At 41.7% G+C, this 15,214-nt stretch overlaps 1 protein-coding gene across 3 annotated transcripts in view; it reads right to left on the bottom strand.

Annotated features, from left to right (window-relative positions):
- Positions 1-11,094, bottom strand: part of SCRN1 (secernin 1) — a 56,866-nt gene extending 45,772 nt beyond the window's left edge. The window contains exon 1 of one of the 3 annotated variants that reach the window (XM_074340934.2): positions 10,805-11,094. The gene's annotated coding sequence lies outside the window, so the exon portion shown is untranslated. Of the gene's footprint in view, positions 1-10,668 lie in introns of all 3 variants that reach the window. The other 2 variants (XM_074340933.2, XM_019726177.3) reach the window with 2 other exon arrangements.
- Between the last annotated feature and the right edge of the window lie 4,120 nt (positions 11,095-15,214).

Genomic DNA, 15,214 nt, shown 5'->3' with positions numbered 1-15,214 from the left:
ACTGGACTTATTTAATACACGGAATGTTTTCTTGGAGTTTCTACATGTGAGTAACTTCTTTGGGTCTCAGATACCTCTTTCAAGAAGGATGCCAGGGCAGGCGGGATAGGGAGAGATTTTACTTTGGCTGGTATGTTAATGCCTTTGGGAAGAAGCAGCTGTGGTTCTCTCTACCTTGCCTAATCTCCTTTCCTCAAGTTTTAAAACACATCCTAGAGCCTGACCTGTCCTTAGCAGGGGAATGCAAGACTCTTTCTAAACACCACCGTGCAAATTCTTCTTACTGTTGGCTAACTCAGCACCATGGCTGATTTAGAACTTTCTGAAAAATAGGGCAATTCTCTAACATTTTGTCTCTTTGACCAGCGTGTAGCATAATCAGGGTTTCATAAGATTCCGTCGTTTCCTATTTCCTCATCTGATTCTCTAGATAGTGGCTTGCTTCCTAAGAAAACGGTCTAGGATACTTGTCATTTTTTAGGTTTAATTTCAAGCGAGATTGTTACGGTGAAGTAAAATCCTAATTCTAATGCAAACACAAACAAACAAAGAAAAAGAAACCTTTCTCTGCTCATCAGACTGTGAGCCCCATGAGGGCAAGGCCTCCTGTGTAAATCCTTATTTCTCTGGCACCTTGCACACAGACTGGCACAGAATAAGACCTCGATAAGTGTTAAGCAAATGAAGGGAAAGGGGAGTATCTATATTTCATCTTCAATGAGAGAATAAGAGCAGGAAAATACGATTTTTCACAAGGCACACCCATGTTGTTCAATCCACCGTATTCCCATTTGACCACACATCAAAATGGTCTGGGAAGCTTGTTAAAATGGCAGATTCCTAGACCACCCTCCATCCTTGGAGATTCTGATTCAGTCAGAGCTGAAATCACAGGATGGATATTTTTAACAAATACAGCCAGTTCCAACTGCTGTGTAATATTGACTAGTGTAAGTTGTTTAACCTCTTTGCTTCTCAAAAGTATTATTCATTTGTTTTCCTACCTGGCTCTTTTTTTAACGGTGGCAACTCTGAACACACAGACAAGAGAAGAGTACACACAATAAACCCCCTTACGGCATCCACCAGCCTCAAGGGCCATCAGCATTCGGCCATCTTGCATTTTAAGTTTATGTTTAAGGAAACGATTTCCTTTTCATTGAATGTTGCTAGATTCAGCAACTGCATTGGCATCAATACACTCTGCCTTCAAGATGAAGGTGGGTGAAACCCAGCCCTGGTTGACTTGAGAGAGCAGGATTTTCTTTACTCTCATATGACAAATAGGGGTGTAGGAGGCTGTGTTCTCTTCAGTCTCTGGCTTTACAACTGGGAAATCAGACTACATGATAACCAGGAAGAGTTGGATTGTTAATTGTTATTTAAATGAAAGAAACAATCTCATCCAACTCTTTAAAAATGTTCCTTTAAAAAAAAAAAGTGTTCTTTAACATAGACATAAGGTAAATCCTTTGATGACTATCATGAATCTTCTGTCTTCCATGAATGGAAAGAAAGACTTTGAACCAGAAGAAAAGGAGAGTTAAATATCATGTCAGGTAGCTGAATATTTCTAAATCAGTAAGACTGCTAAGAAATAACCTACGGATACTTTTTTCTTAATGATAGAAATGATCACAAACTGATTTGCTATGTTGTTCCAATAATACTGCAATTCGGCTGATTACCAAGAGGAAATGAAAAAGTGCCTGTTTAAAAGTTGCAAAACCAAAATTCCAGGTAATTAACCTTACTCAGCTTTACCATAACCCCTGATGATTTAATGGACCATTGCTGATGCATCCCTCTCCCCAAAAATACAGCTACTGAGATCGTAAGAATAAAAAAAAAATTATGATATGTAACAGGCTGTCAATACACAGAAAGTTGGAAAACATATAAATACATGGGAATAAGCTGGTGAGGTGAAAACAGGTCATACAAATTATATATGGTATCATGCAAATTATGTATATTATCTAGAGAGAGGATGCAAAAAGATCCTGAGGAATTGCAACAAAATTTTTAAGAGCAATAGTATCTCTGGGTTGTAGAATCACAGACAATTTCTTGACTTCTATATATACAGGCATTTTCAGATTTCCCACATGAAAATATAGAATTTGTAATAAAAATATTTTAAAAAAAGAAAAAGAAGAGTTGCAATCAAAATAATCTATTATTCCAATTCACTGTATCTACTAAATGTGGCCTTGCAATAAGGTAGAGACTTGGGGGTTGGTTCGGGGGTTGAGGAGTACCCCATAGTTCAGCCATGGCAAATGAACTCATTTTATCTTTTGGCCACATCTGACTCTGCCTCATTGCAGCACATGGTCAATGAGAAATATGAACAAAGCAATATGACTAATTTAATGATTCATGTGATAGACTAATAACTAAGGACATGTAGAGTTTTCTATGGTCAATAGGAATGTTGTGTTTCAAAATCTACATTTATTTATGGGATAAATTAGGGAGTGACTGGCCACTTTACAAAGGTATCCTTCAAATAGCTCCAGAATTTCTCTATAATGCAAATATTCTTATATGAGTTTCCCAGTTCTTAAATGCCAAAAAATTTCCATGGATACCCCCACGTGACAGTCATTATAGTTGACTGGAAAAAATATAATGAATACATGTTATGAATTTAGTAACATTCAATAGATTTGTATGTACTAAATGGTGATAGAATCCTTACACATTTGAAAAACAGTAGTACAGATATATATATATATATATATATATATATATATATATATATATGGCTTATAGTCAATCTGTGTATATTCAATGTTGGGACACACATGGATTCAAGGACCACCTGCAAAACTCCACCATATCCAGCGATCTGTCCGCCGCTCTGGTGCATTTAAAATAATATCCCCTGCACTGTACACCTGCACCTGAAGCTGAACAATAATGAATGCCAACTATAATTACATATATATATATGTATATATAGGTATGTATATACTTACAAGATGTGGAGTACAGCATTAGGAATAGAGACAGTGGAAATGTAATGGCTGTGTGAGATGTCAGAGGGGTAGTGGATAGGGGAAGGGGGTTCACACAGTGTGAGGGATATAAATGATAAACATCTAAGTATTACTTTGTCTTGTGTACCTGAAACTAATAAAAAATTTTAAAAAATGGGAGGGAAAAAAATTTAAAAATAAAAATATCACGTTGAAGAGAAAAAAATAAAAATAAAATAAAATAATATACCATTTAAAAGAAAACTCAGGCTACATGTATATATCTCTTGCAAGAACTCTTAGGGATTTTAAAGTGAGGAGAATTATTCAACTGTGTAAACAACTATGCAACTATACATACAGCTTTATCAAGCTATTCAAATATATGTACAACTACATATAACAATCCAACTATATACACAGCTATATACAAATATGCAACCACATATACAGCTATATATATAACTATTCAAATAGAGACAGAGAGATATAACTATAAGAAAATAAAATGAGGGGAAGAAGAGAGATGAGTTGAATGGCATCCATTTCTCAAGGATACAACCATTTTTTTAATGCAGGAAAGCATAAAGAAACAGCTCAAGCAGTGTTCTTTTTTCCACTCAAGCTAACCAAATTAGAAAAATATAGTCAGATCAAGTACATTGTAAGGAAGCCATTTTCCAACACATGGCAGGTTGGAAGACAGTTTTCCATCTTTCATAGCAGTAGCAAGCAAGAAAGAAAATGACTTGGTGTCACAATGATAGACTCGTACATCAGAGCTGTGCAGTCAGGATAATCTAAGAGCTTACATTATGGCTTTTTAGGGGTCGGATAGACCCAGATTCTGGGTGCAGGTCCTCCATTTACTAAGTTCTTCATCTATAAAATGTGGTCATGCTGTCTACTATGTATAGTTATGGGGATTAAATTAGATGACATATGCAGAGTGTCTGAAAAAGAGAAGCATTAAAAAAAGGGTTGTTCCTTTAACTTGTTCTTAAAGATCAGGATTCCAAGGCTATAAAGATAATGGGGATAAAGGAAGAAGAATGTGTGAAATAGGCAGGTATGTGCTTAGCTGCCCAAAGCATTCTCTGCGGGAAAGATCTGGGAGCTACTGAGCAGACTGCACCAAGCGTCCTTTCATTTCCTTCTTTTCTCATTTTTAACATTGCTGCTACGGTATTGTGTCCACTAATTTGGCAAGGTTGCTCTGAATTATGACCTTCCTATTCCCACCATCTGTTTTCCTCTCCTGTCTAAATAATGCACTGTTTTGCCCTTTTCCCATTAAAGGGATTTGATATGTACCTGTTAGCTCTGTAAACTTGGATTTTAAAAAATCTTCCAATTCTTAAAATGGTGATTTACACTGTGTCCCTGTAAAAAATTCGCTCAACATTCATTTCTATAGAAGAAATCAAGTAATAAGATTTAAATCTTGCTAGTAATCAGACGGTTACTTTATAGCTACTAGCAAAATGAACTTAAAAACTACTCTGTAAATGTCCATTGATGTTAGAGCCATTTGCTGTGTTTCACCATTAGGAAATATATCCCATTTTGTTATCAAAAGGAACTTTTATACATATATATGAATATATGTATATGAATATATTTGTGTGTGTATATACACTTGTGTAAATATAAGTATATACTATAGATAGAGAGATTGATAGATAGGTAGAAAGGGAGGGACCTAAAAGGGTTATTATATGAGAGATGAGAGTGGGAGTAAGGGTGGGATATAGAGATAGAAACTTTAAATTTTATTTTGTCTAGTTATGTCATTTTAAATTTCTTTATAGCAAGTTCACAATATTGGACTTTTAATTATTTTAAACATCGGATTGGTGTTTAAGAAGGACATTTTAAGACATTTCATTTAATTCTTTCAGGTCACGAGGGCACTGCAAAGTGCATTTTAAAAATACACTAAGGTTTTACTTTGAGAGAAGCAAAAAAATATTCAGAAGAGCCTTTGGTCACTACATCATTTTAATTAAGATTTTTAAGAAGTCAGATGAATTACCAACATGTATTTTGAGCCCCTAACCACCTACAAGCACTTTGTTCAAACCAAGAGGAAACAGAGCTAAAAAGACGTTTTCAAGGTTTTTATCACGTAGAATAAGAGGTGCTCACGTACACAACCCAGAGAGGAGCCCAGTAACCCAACCTCAAACGATCAAAAATGCTTATGGGAGCTTTCAAGGATATCTAGCTCACCTTAGCGGAGTACATGAAGCATTGGGAGATTTCAATTAAGTGTTTAACCATTAAGAACAGAAGAAGAAGGGAACATTAGCCATCTCAAACTTCTCTCTCCTTCAGGTGAGACTCCATCTTGGAGGCCCCCAGCTCCCTCCCCTTCCCGTCACCCAGACTAGGTGACCTGACATTCCATCCAGTTTAGTTCACAGCCATCCATCCCACACTGAGGAGGAGGGACAGGTGGATGCGACTGACACCGGCATCACTTCTTGCTTTCTGGGATCTCAGGTAGCGCACCTGTCACAAAGGGAATGGGCACGTGTAATTTTAGCCCATTCTTTCCACTGACAAGAGCTCCATAGCCATCCCTAAGAGTTACTAAGAAGAATGTTCCATGTAAGGTCCAGATTAGGGTGGGTATGAGAGTGAGGGTGGACACATACAAGGGGGGAAAAGGCTATGCCTACCACCTGGTACAGGGTAGGTACAAGGTGCCAACCGACGGACCTCAGAGATAAGTGAGCCCAGATCCTACCTCTCCCAGTAACTCTTTCCTACATTTCTTGGTTGTTCTATACCTTTGTTTCCCAAGTTGAACTTTTAAAAAATTTTTGGCAAAATGTTTCTAGAGTCCCTCTAGGCCTGTGATTGGAATTATACTGGCGTGGTAGACTCATTTAACAGAAATAACTAAAATAATGAAAATCATCAAACCTAACATTTTATGTTAGATATTAAGCATTCACTGTGTGCTTAATAACATCCTAAGCAATACATAAATATGTAGTATATACAAATAATATGTAAAGTAAGTTAACTCTCATCATGACCACATCACGCAGGTATTATTATCCCCTTGTTAAAGATGATAAAATGGTTAAGAGTAGTTAAGTCTTGCCCAGGGTCATATCACAAGAAAGCAGCGGAGCAGGAATCCAGACTCCAGAAGGCTCTTAACCACCAGGCTTCCCTGACTCCATCTTCCCAACCAAGGGCAGGCTCGTCTTGAGCTTTTTTCTAAGCCCATTTAGATTTTTTTTTTTTTTTTTTACTGGGTTTCTGCCCAATTTCCAACAACTTTACTAGAGAGAGATGTCTAAATCCTCAATAAAGAAAACTGTAAGGCTTTATGGGGACATGACAGAGAACATATGAAAGGCAGGGAGATATTCCTGTTCTTTGCTGGGAAGATCCAATGCTATACAGAGGTGTCAGTCTTCCCTAAATTAACCCATGAAGTCACAAGGCAGCAATCAATTTTGGATATAACCCGACAGAAATGATCTTAAAGTTCATCTGGAAAGGATACATGGGATTAGCCAAGACGTTTCAGAAATAAAAACTAATGAGGAAGTTTGAAGCCCTGCATGATATTGTAAGGGGTATTACAAAGTTTCAATAATTAAAACAGTTTGATACTGATGCAAGAATAGACAGAATGAGGTGGCTGGTTGGCTCAGTTGGCTAGAATGTGGTGCCAGTAACACCAAGATTGCCGGTTTGATCCCCACATGGGAACAAAATCTGTCCAGATCCCCACCTCACTCCTAATCCAAAAATAATTACTCAAAAATTTAAATGTTTAGAGCATGTATATGGGTAGAACCGGAGGAAGGCTGGTCTTTTGTTGTTGTTGCCCTCATATGCACAGGTGTAGAAGTGAAAGCCATCTCGGTGTGTAGTGTTATAATAAAGAAATGTAAATTCTAACAATCCCTTGTGATCTTTAATATGCCACATCTCCTCCCACGGAAACCATGTAGCAAAGGTGGTGGACAGCTCTTGCTCATCCCACCTTAAAAAGGAGACTGATGAGTGCCTTCATGAGTGACTTGCTCAAGGTCACCCCTCCCTAATTAGAGGCAGAACCAGAGCAAGGACCGAGGTCCCCTGACTTGCCGTCGGGGAACCGCTCTTTGCATGAGACGCATCCATCTTATTTGGATGTGTTTGATGTGTCTGTAAAACCAGACCTATCAGAATGTGGAGGTCACCTTTCAACGTGTTGTGCAGTATCTGCACTGCCCTTTCATCACCTCGTTACTGTCCCACCACTGTAACCCCATTGCCATTGACTCACGTTCCTGGATCACCACACACTCTGCTTTTTCTGTTCCACGAACAGCATCACACACCTCAACCAGCCTCCGCTTTCTGTTAATGACTTAGACCCATACAGTCCGATAGAAACATAATGGAGGACAGATGCGAACCACATATGTAATTCTATGTTTCCAGCAGCTACATCTACAAAAGTAATGAGAAACTGGTGAAACTATTTTTAATAATATATTTTATTTAAACCCAATATATCCAGAATATTACTTCAATATATAATCAATGTAAAAATTATTGACCTATTTTACACTTTTTCATATAAATTTTTGATCCCCGATGTGTATTTTACACTCAAAACACATCTCAGTTCAGACCAGCCACATTCCAAGTGCTCAATAGCCACATGTGGTTAGTGGCTAGTGGCTACTGCACAGGACAGTTCCGACCTAGGCTGCCACTCCAGTAAAGGGTCCCAAACTTTCATGTTGATTGATTATTTCTGGATAAAGGGATCATGAGTGTTTAAAAAAGATAACTGTGGCTCATGTTTACTTTTTATTGATCTCCAATACAAATTGCATGTGTTTATATATTTTAAAAACTTGTGATTTTTAAATATCTGTCGCATATCAGGGGAATTTAAGTGAATGAATCTTCCCATTCATGTCCTAATGCAATTTTTTTTTTAATGGCACATGTGGCATCAGCATCTGTCTTCACTGCAACATATCTGGCATACTTAGCTCCTATCTTTTACACCCTGGCAAATTATTCTCCCTGCTGTCTGCAACACCCCCCACCCCCGGCCCCCGCAATCTTCTCCTTCTGCAGATCACGGCGCTGAAGGTACAGAATGTCCAAAAGACGTATTTTCCATGTCCTCACCACCTCTGCACAAATACTAACCCAGGCACAATTTCTAGTGTTGTTTTAGTAGCTCTGGGGATACTGGTATATATATGTATATGACTTGGAGAACTCAAATTCAAATTATAGAAAAGGCCTCTGTCTTCTGTGCTGCTTCGAAGTTATTTTAAAATGGACTTATTATTTTCTTTTACTTAAAATTAGATACATTCAAAAGCTATTATATGTCCAACTTTGGTTTCTTTTAAAACGAAAATTGGCATATGGGTTCTCCCCAAGCATCAGCAACTAATTTTTAACCAGAAAATGCATGTCTCACCTCAAAGATTATGATTAAAGCAATGTTTTTGGTACTTAAAAACAGAAGCAGTTTAGTCACTAGAGAATGGGACCATGAGGGACACACAGCTTAAGGAGTTAAATGGTCTTGAATTAGGAAGCTAAGGTGAAGTCACTTACTTTAAATACCTACAGATTTTTAAATTCATGCTACAGTTTGGTTTTGTGTTGCTCTGTTTGCCACCCTAAAAATGATAGGTTTGCCCTTCCCCCCGGGCTTTGAAAGGTAGCATGTGGAATCCTGAATGGGGGAGACACAACACCTGCATTTCAGTCCTCACTGTCAGTGGCCAAGCAGCTATATGACCTTGGGTGTGGTCCATGCACCTTGCTGGTTTGGGCCTCCCAGGCTGTAAAAAGGGGGTTGACAACAGAGTGCTCTCTGGGGCGGCTTCCAGCGTCATCATTCCTGACCTTTGTGCTAATCTTCCTCTGTTCCATTACCCCCAAACACTTATCTCCTCATGCATCTCCCCCTTCCTAAATGAGAAGATGGCCGGCAGTACAGCAGTGAAATGGGAAAGAAAGGCTGTTAAAAAAAAAAAAAAATCCTAAAATGAGTCACCTTTCAAGAATTTACCATTGTCTGGTGCCTGGATGCTTGCTCATGGTCTTAGGTCAGTTCTTGCAATGAAATTTATTCTAAGAACCTGGTGTTTGTCATGTGTAGTGTTCTTGGATGATGTTTACACTAGACACCCATCTCTTTTAAGAGCCACTTGTAGGTACAAAACAACACTGAAGTTATGCATCAAACAGACATCAGCAGCCTCATAAATCCACTTTAGTGGAGTCTGGATACAATCAGTTCAGAATCACAGAGAGTTTTAATTAGGTCTTTGCACCAGCTTTTGATAAGTTAGAGAAAATAATTACAGCTCCCTAAACTTCCCACTCAACCTCCCCAGGATCCTACAGCACCCTAAAATCTAACCTGCTGCAAGAATTACTGCCTCCCCTTCGAGCTGGCTATACCAACACCCAGGAGAGCTTTCCCTCCCACAGATTCCCTCACTAAGGCCTAAGTCAGGGGGACGTTAGCTCTGATCTGTGCTGCTTCCGCCCGGCCTGATTTTTCATGCTGCCATTTTGAATTAACATAGGTTTTCTCTGCAACTGATGCATGATCTGGTCAGGCGTGGAACACAGTGCACACACACACACACACACACACACCACATGGAAGCTTGCCACAACCTGATCCAAGACACTTGCAAGCCAGAATTAAACAGCACATCCAGAAAGCCCCGTATTATTTAACAGAACCCTGACTCAGTCTTCAGTCACAGCAAATTACCAGTTTCCTTAGGCGTACTCGGGTTTGTTTCGCGGACATTTTTAACCCCTAAATTGGAGTTCTCATCCATTCTCTTAAGTTCAAGCGTCCCTCCTGCTTTGCAGCCCACACTCGTCTCAGACCTCACGAGGGAGGTCGCCAAATAATCGGCGCCGGGACAGACGAGAGAACCGAGGACTCAAAGGCAAACTGAACTGGAGAATCGTCTCCGAGATGCACGGGTACCTTTCACCAATAGGTGCCCCCAGCGCCATCGCATCAATCTGCCTGACATCCTGCATCCCGAAGATTCGCCCAGGGTGTGGCTTGAGGGGAAGTTGTGTCAAGTCCTGCGGCCCGCGTGGACCAGAGCAACAGCCCGCGCATTAGCCCTTAAGGGGAGGGCAGTCCCCCCGACATGATTCCGGATCGCGGACCGGGTGGACGCGGGGACAGAGCCGGGCCACGGACAGCGGCCCCGCCGTGCAACCATGTTCACGCTAGCCCACCAGCGCGGCAGGTGCGTTACCTGCCCGAAGGTGCCAGGCCCGCTCCGCCACCGCGCTGCGCCCCAGTGAGCCCCGAAACCCGGGAGCGGCCCAAAAGGTAGCGAGGTGAGGGGTGCACAGGCAGACACCCCAGCGGGGCAGCAACTTAGATATCAGGAATGGGAAACAGGGAAAGCAGCCTGGGGGATTATGAGAGTTAAAGGGAAATGGGGGGAAAGATGAGGTTGAGGTGTGGAGAGCCGGGACAGATTCAGACCAGGCTGCAGTGTCCGCGCCCTGGGGTGGGGCGTCCCTCCCCTGCGTCCCCGAAGCCCACAAGCCCGAGTCACCCCCGCCCCGGGGCAAGGCCCCCCCCACTCCCGCAGAGACCCCAGCCGGCCCCAGCCCGCACCCGCCGGGATTGGGCCCCGGGTAGTACCTACTACCCGTGGGTTCACAGGGACAGCGGGAGGCGACCAGGAACCGGGGACCGCGATGGCGAAGTGGAGTGAAACCTGCGGGGAGAAGAGGCTGCAAGAAGCCCTGCGCTCCCAGCGGTGCCTGCCGAGGTTCACCTCCGGGGCGGCGGGCGGCGGGCTCCGGGCTGGGCTCTGCGGTGCTGATGCGGAGGCCGCCGGGATTATTGCGGCGACATCGGGGGCTGCAGCTGCAGTGTCGGAGGCGGCGGCCGGGCGCTTCCCCCTCCTCAGACTCCGGGCGGTGCGCCCGCAGCCCCCCGGCTCACAGCTGGCCCGCCTCACGTGACCGCGGGGCTCACCCCCGCCTCCTCCCAACCGGGGCCGCAGCGCCGCGCTCCGCCTGGTAGGGGAGGGCGTCTGGCAGCGGGAGGAACGGCTGAGAGGGCGGGTCTAGCGGCAGAAAGGGGCTCTGCTCGATTTTTATTTCTTAATCACCACCGGGGTGCAGCTGTCTTTAAAGGGAAAGCCCAGGCTTTAAAGAGTTGGGACCTGCTGCCTCTGGGCGGCTGTCCCAGGCTCTGCCGTTTGGTTGCTACGTGCGCGCCTTGGTGCCTAAGCAAGATCTCCCCACGGAGAAACGTGTCCTGTACTTGTTGACTCACAAGTCCAAGCCAAAACCCTGGTTTTAAAGGTGCCATCCTGTGCGTTATTGATATGCCAGGCCCTATGCCGGGCATGTGGCTAAGAAGGCCCAAAGAGGTTAAGTAACTTGCCCAAAGTCACACAGCAAGTAGCAAAGCCAAGATTCCGTACCTGGGTTAGTGACAGAGAGGTGACGTGTGTGTGTGTGTGTGTGTGTGTGTGTGTGTGTGTGTGTGTGTGAGAGAATGCTGGCATCCAGGTCGTTAGTAGTCAGGACATGACCATCCTTCTGTAAATGAAACACAGATCTACCTTTTATGAATTAGCAAAAGAAAAGGATTATCCTGTGAAGAGAAAGTTTAGGGGAAAACAAATGTGATACCACTCAGGCATATGAAGAGATATTGAAACTCACTTAACTGCAAATCAAATATACAAGGTAGCATTTTCCACCTGTCAGATTAGCAAAAATTAAAAAGTTTTCTAACCACCCTGGAGGAAATTTGACGATATCGCCCAACATAACAAATATATATATAGTCTTTGACTGGAGGATTCTACTTCTGGAGTTTATCCTACAGATATGACACAGGTGTGAAATGATATGAGTACAAGATTGTCAATTGCTATATCATTTGTGCTAGCACAGATTGGAAGCAAATGTCCATCAATCGGGGACTGTTCAAATAAATGACAGCACAATACAATGGGATGCTATCCAGCTGTAAAAAGAAATGAAGATCTCTATGTACCAATGTGAGAGATTTCCAACCTATACTAAGTACTGGGGGTAGGGAAGCCATGTGCAAAGCATTGTGTGTTATCATTTGTGGGAAGAAAAATCTATGTCTGTATTCATACTTGCAACTGCGTAAATATCTTTGGAAGGATACATTAGAAACAGTAATAGTAGAGGTCACCAGGGAGGAGAACTGGATGCTGGAAAGGAAAGGAGACATTTTTGCATGTTTTTTGAATGTTCTGCTTATGCTGCGGTTTGCCACATAAGCAAATGGATAGTAGGAGAGGGCAGAGGGAATCAGTGCAGATACTGTAGAAGAGAGTAGTGGCATACAGACTCTTGGAGCACAAAGGGGCCTTATTGTGCATTTAGTCCAACCAAGGAAACTGTAGCCCAATGAGTTTAAATAATCAATATGAGAAATTCCTAGAGGGCTTGCTCCTGGGCTTGGCCCATTTGGTCAAGCTGTCTGGTTGATTCTCTTGCACATTAAAGTCTGAGAGCCACTAGCCACTGGTTTAAATGCTTGGTTTAAGGGCACTCAGTAAGTCATCACTACTAGAAAAGCAAATCCAGTGCTATGCCTTCCTGTAGCCATCAGGTATGTCAAGGATGACACCATGCTGCTCTCCTGGTGGCAGCATGAAACAGAGACATGGGAACCTGCCAGGCTACCTGCTTGGCCTGAAATCTTTGAAACCTGTTGACGGATCTCTACACAGCCACAGGTCTTCTGGGCCAGAAGCCCAGGAGCGCATGAGGATAGAGAGGCATCTGCTTTCCCCAAGGTCTACATGAAGAAGCTTGTTATACAGTATTACTAACATGTATTAAGCAGCAGCAATACATTTTGTCTCTGCTTTGAACACAAGTCAGGCCCTGCTATTGAAGGCTCACAAATACAGATAAGGTCAGAACAGCCCAACAAATATGGAGATCAAGAAACATTAATAAGGATTTTAATCATTGGCCTCTATCAATCACACGAGGTTTAGGTGTAAATAAATTACAAGGTTCCTGTGAGCTACATTTCAAGCACAAAAAATTATCTTAAATAACCTGCAATTAACACACAGTCATTTATACTCCATCTAGCCGTGTTCAGAGATTTAAGGGCTAATAAATAAAAGTACACCAGGTTTCCTTTGTTTCCACAGAGGTAGACAAATTTCCCTTCTTCCAGATTAAAAAAAGGAGGGTGGGTGGAAAATAGAGGGGTGGTAATTTCAGCTTTTATGCATTGTCATGCACAGATACTCATAAAATCTCCCTTTAGTCACCTCTATCAGGGGAAAAGCACTATGGAAACATCTCTGGCTCTATTTACAAACAGTAACATGAAAATAAATTTGATGAGGAAAACCATAAACTATTCGATCTTGACAAGTCTGAAAAATGCCAGAACTGTATTTCTTCATATGTGCCCCCAATTCGGATTACTACTGTGTACTTCCATAAAATTCTAGTTTATTCTGAACACGAGTAACCAGTTGGCCTAGACTGGAAGAAGGAAAGATGACCTAACACCAATGGAAAGTGACCACGCCAATGGAGGGCCAGCTTGGGTTGGGTCTCTGTCACAGGCCAGCTTCTCTGGAAGCAGACAGGGAGATGGTGTTCAGAGTATAAGTGGTTCATAGGGATCAACACATGTGAAAGGAAGGGAATGGAAACAGGATTGGGCTGAGGACAAAGTTGGACTGCAATGCAGGCCCAACAAATTGACAGCCAAGCTGGAGGAGAGTTCTAGAATGCAAAACATCCTGCATGGAGCCAATATGGCTCTACTATTGCTGTCATTTGTCGTAGGTGCAGGTGTGATGGCAGTGAACTCTCTCAAGTTTCGTCTGAAAAAGTCATCACTGTAGTTTTCTTTCTGAAACTTTTTGTTATTGGCCTCATAATTTTTAGTTGAGAGCTTCTTCTCTTTCAGCACTTTAAAAGCACCATTCTATTGTCATAAGACGTTGTCATAAGGTTTGAGAGTTTCTGGGGGGGAAAGTCTAGGTTTAATTGTTTCTTCCTCTGTACATATCTTTTTTCCTTATGGATACTTTTAGAGTTTTCTCTTTATCACAGGTTTTGAGTAATTGATTATGATGTATCTTGATCTGTTTTTTTTCTCTGTTTATCCCACTTGGGACTCATGGAGCTTCTTGGATGTATGAGTATGTATATAGTTTTCATCAAAGTAGAAAAAAATGTGGCCATTATTTCTTCAAATATTTTACCCAGCCCCTCCCAAATTCACATACTCCAATTACACATTCATTAGACCACTTGATATTGTCCCACAAGTCACTGAGGTTCTGTTCTCCCTCACCACCACCTCACTTCCAGTCTCTGTTCTCTCTATGCTTCATTTTGAATAATTTCTCTTGGTAATTCTTCAAGTTTACTTATCTTGCTCCTGAAGTCTCTAATCTGCAGTTAATGCCATCAGTGGAATTTTTACATCAGATGTTTTATTTTTCAGCTCTTGAAGTTCTATTTGATCCTTTTTATATCATCCATTTCTCTCATATTGTGTGTTTTCCTTTAAGTCCTTGATCATATTTATCTTCTAATAGCTGTTTAAAGTTCTTGTATGCTATTTCCATCATGTCTGTTATTTTTTAGTCTATTTTATTGATTTATGTTCTGCTTCTTTGTCTCTTGTAATTTGTCATTGGATGTCAGACTTTGTCATTGGATGCCAGAATTTGTACATTTTATGTTGTTGAGTGATGGATTTTTTGGTATTCTTTTAAAGGGTGTTGGGCTTTGTTATGGCAGTCACTTAAGAATCATCTTGACCCATTTGAAACTTGTTTATAAACAGTTTAGGATAACTCCAGTGTACCTTTAATTCTGTGGCTACTTAGCCCTACTACTAAGGTGTGACTCACCTAGGCACTATAACGAATGTTCCACATAATCAATAAGGCGACTCTGGCTGGTAGGAGTTTGAACAATTCCCAGTGCTGTGTGAATTCTGGGAATGTTTGGCGTACAGCTCCGCAGCTCAATAGTTCTCTCCTCAGTTGTTTGCCCAGCCTTGTGGAGTTCTACCACATGCATGCACAGATTCAACCAAGGACTCCGGAGACCCTTATGCAAATTTCTGAAGTTCTTTACCATTTAGTTTCCTCTTCTCCAGAGCTCTGCCCCACATATTCTAGCTGCTTTGACCTCCCTAACTC

This window comes from Rhinolophus sinicus, chromosome 4 (genome assembly GCF_057876585.1).
Source record: "Rhinolophus sinicus isolate RSI-liver-muscle chromosome 4, RSI-T2T, whole genome shotgun sequence".
NCBI classification, from domain to species: Eukaryota; Metazoa; Chordata; class Mammalia; order Chiroptera; family Rhinolophidae; genus Rhinolophus; species Rhinolophus sinicus.
The sequence above is the reverse complement of the archived record's forward strand: the minus strand, read 5'-3'. Positions and strand labels throughout refer to the sequence as shown.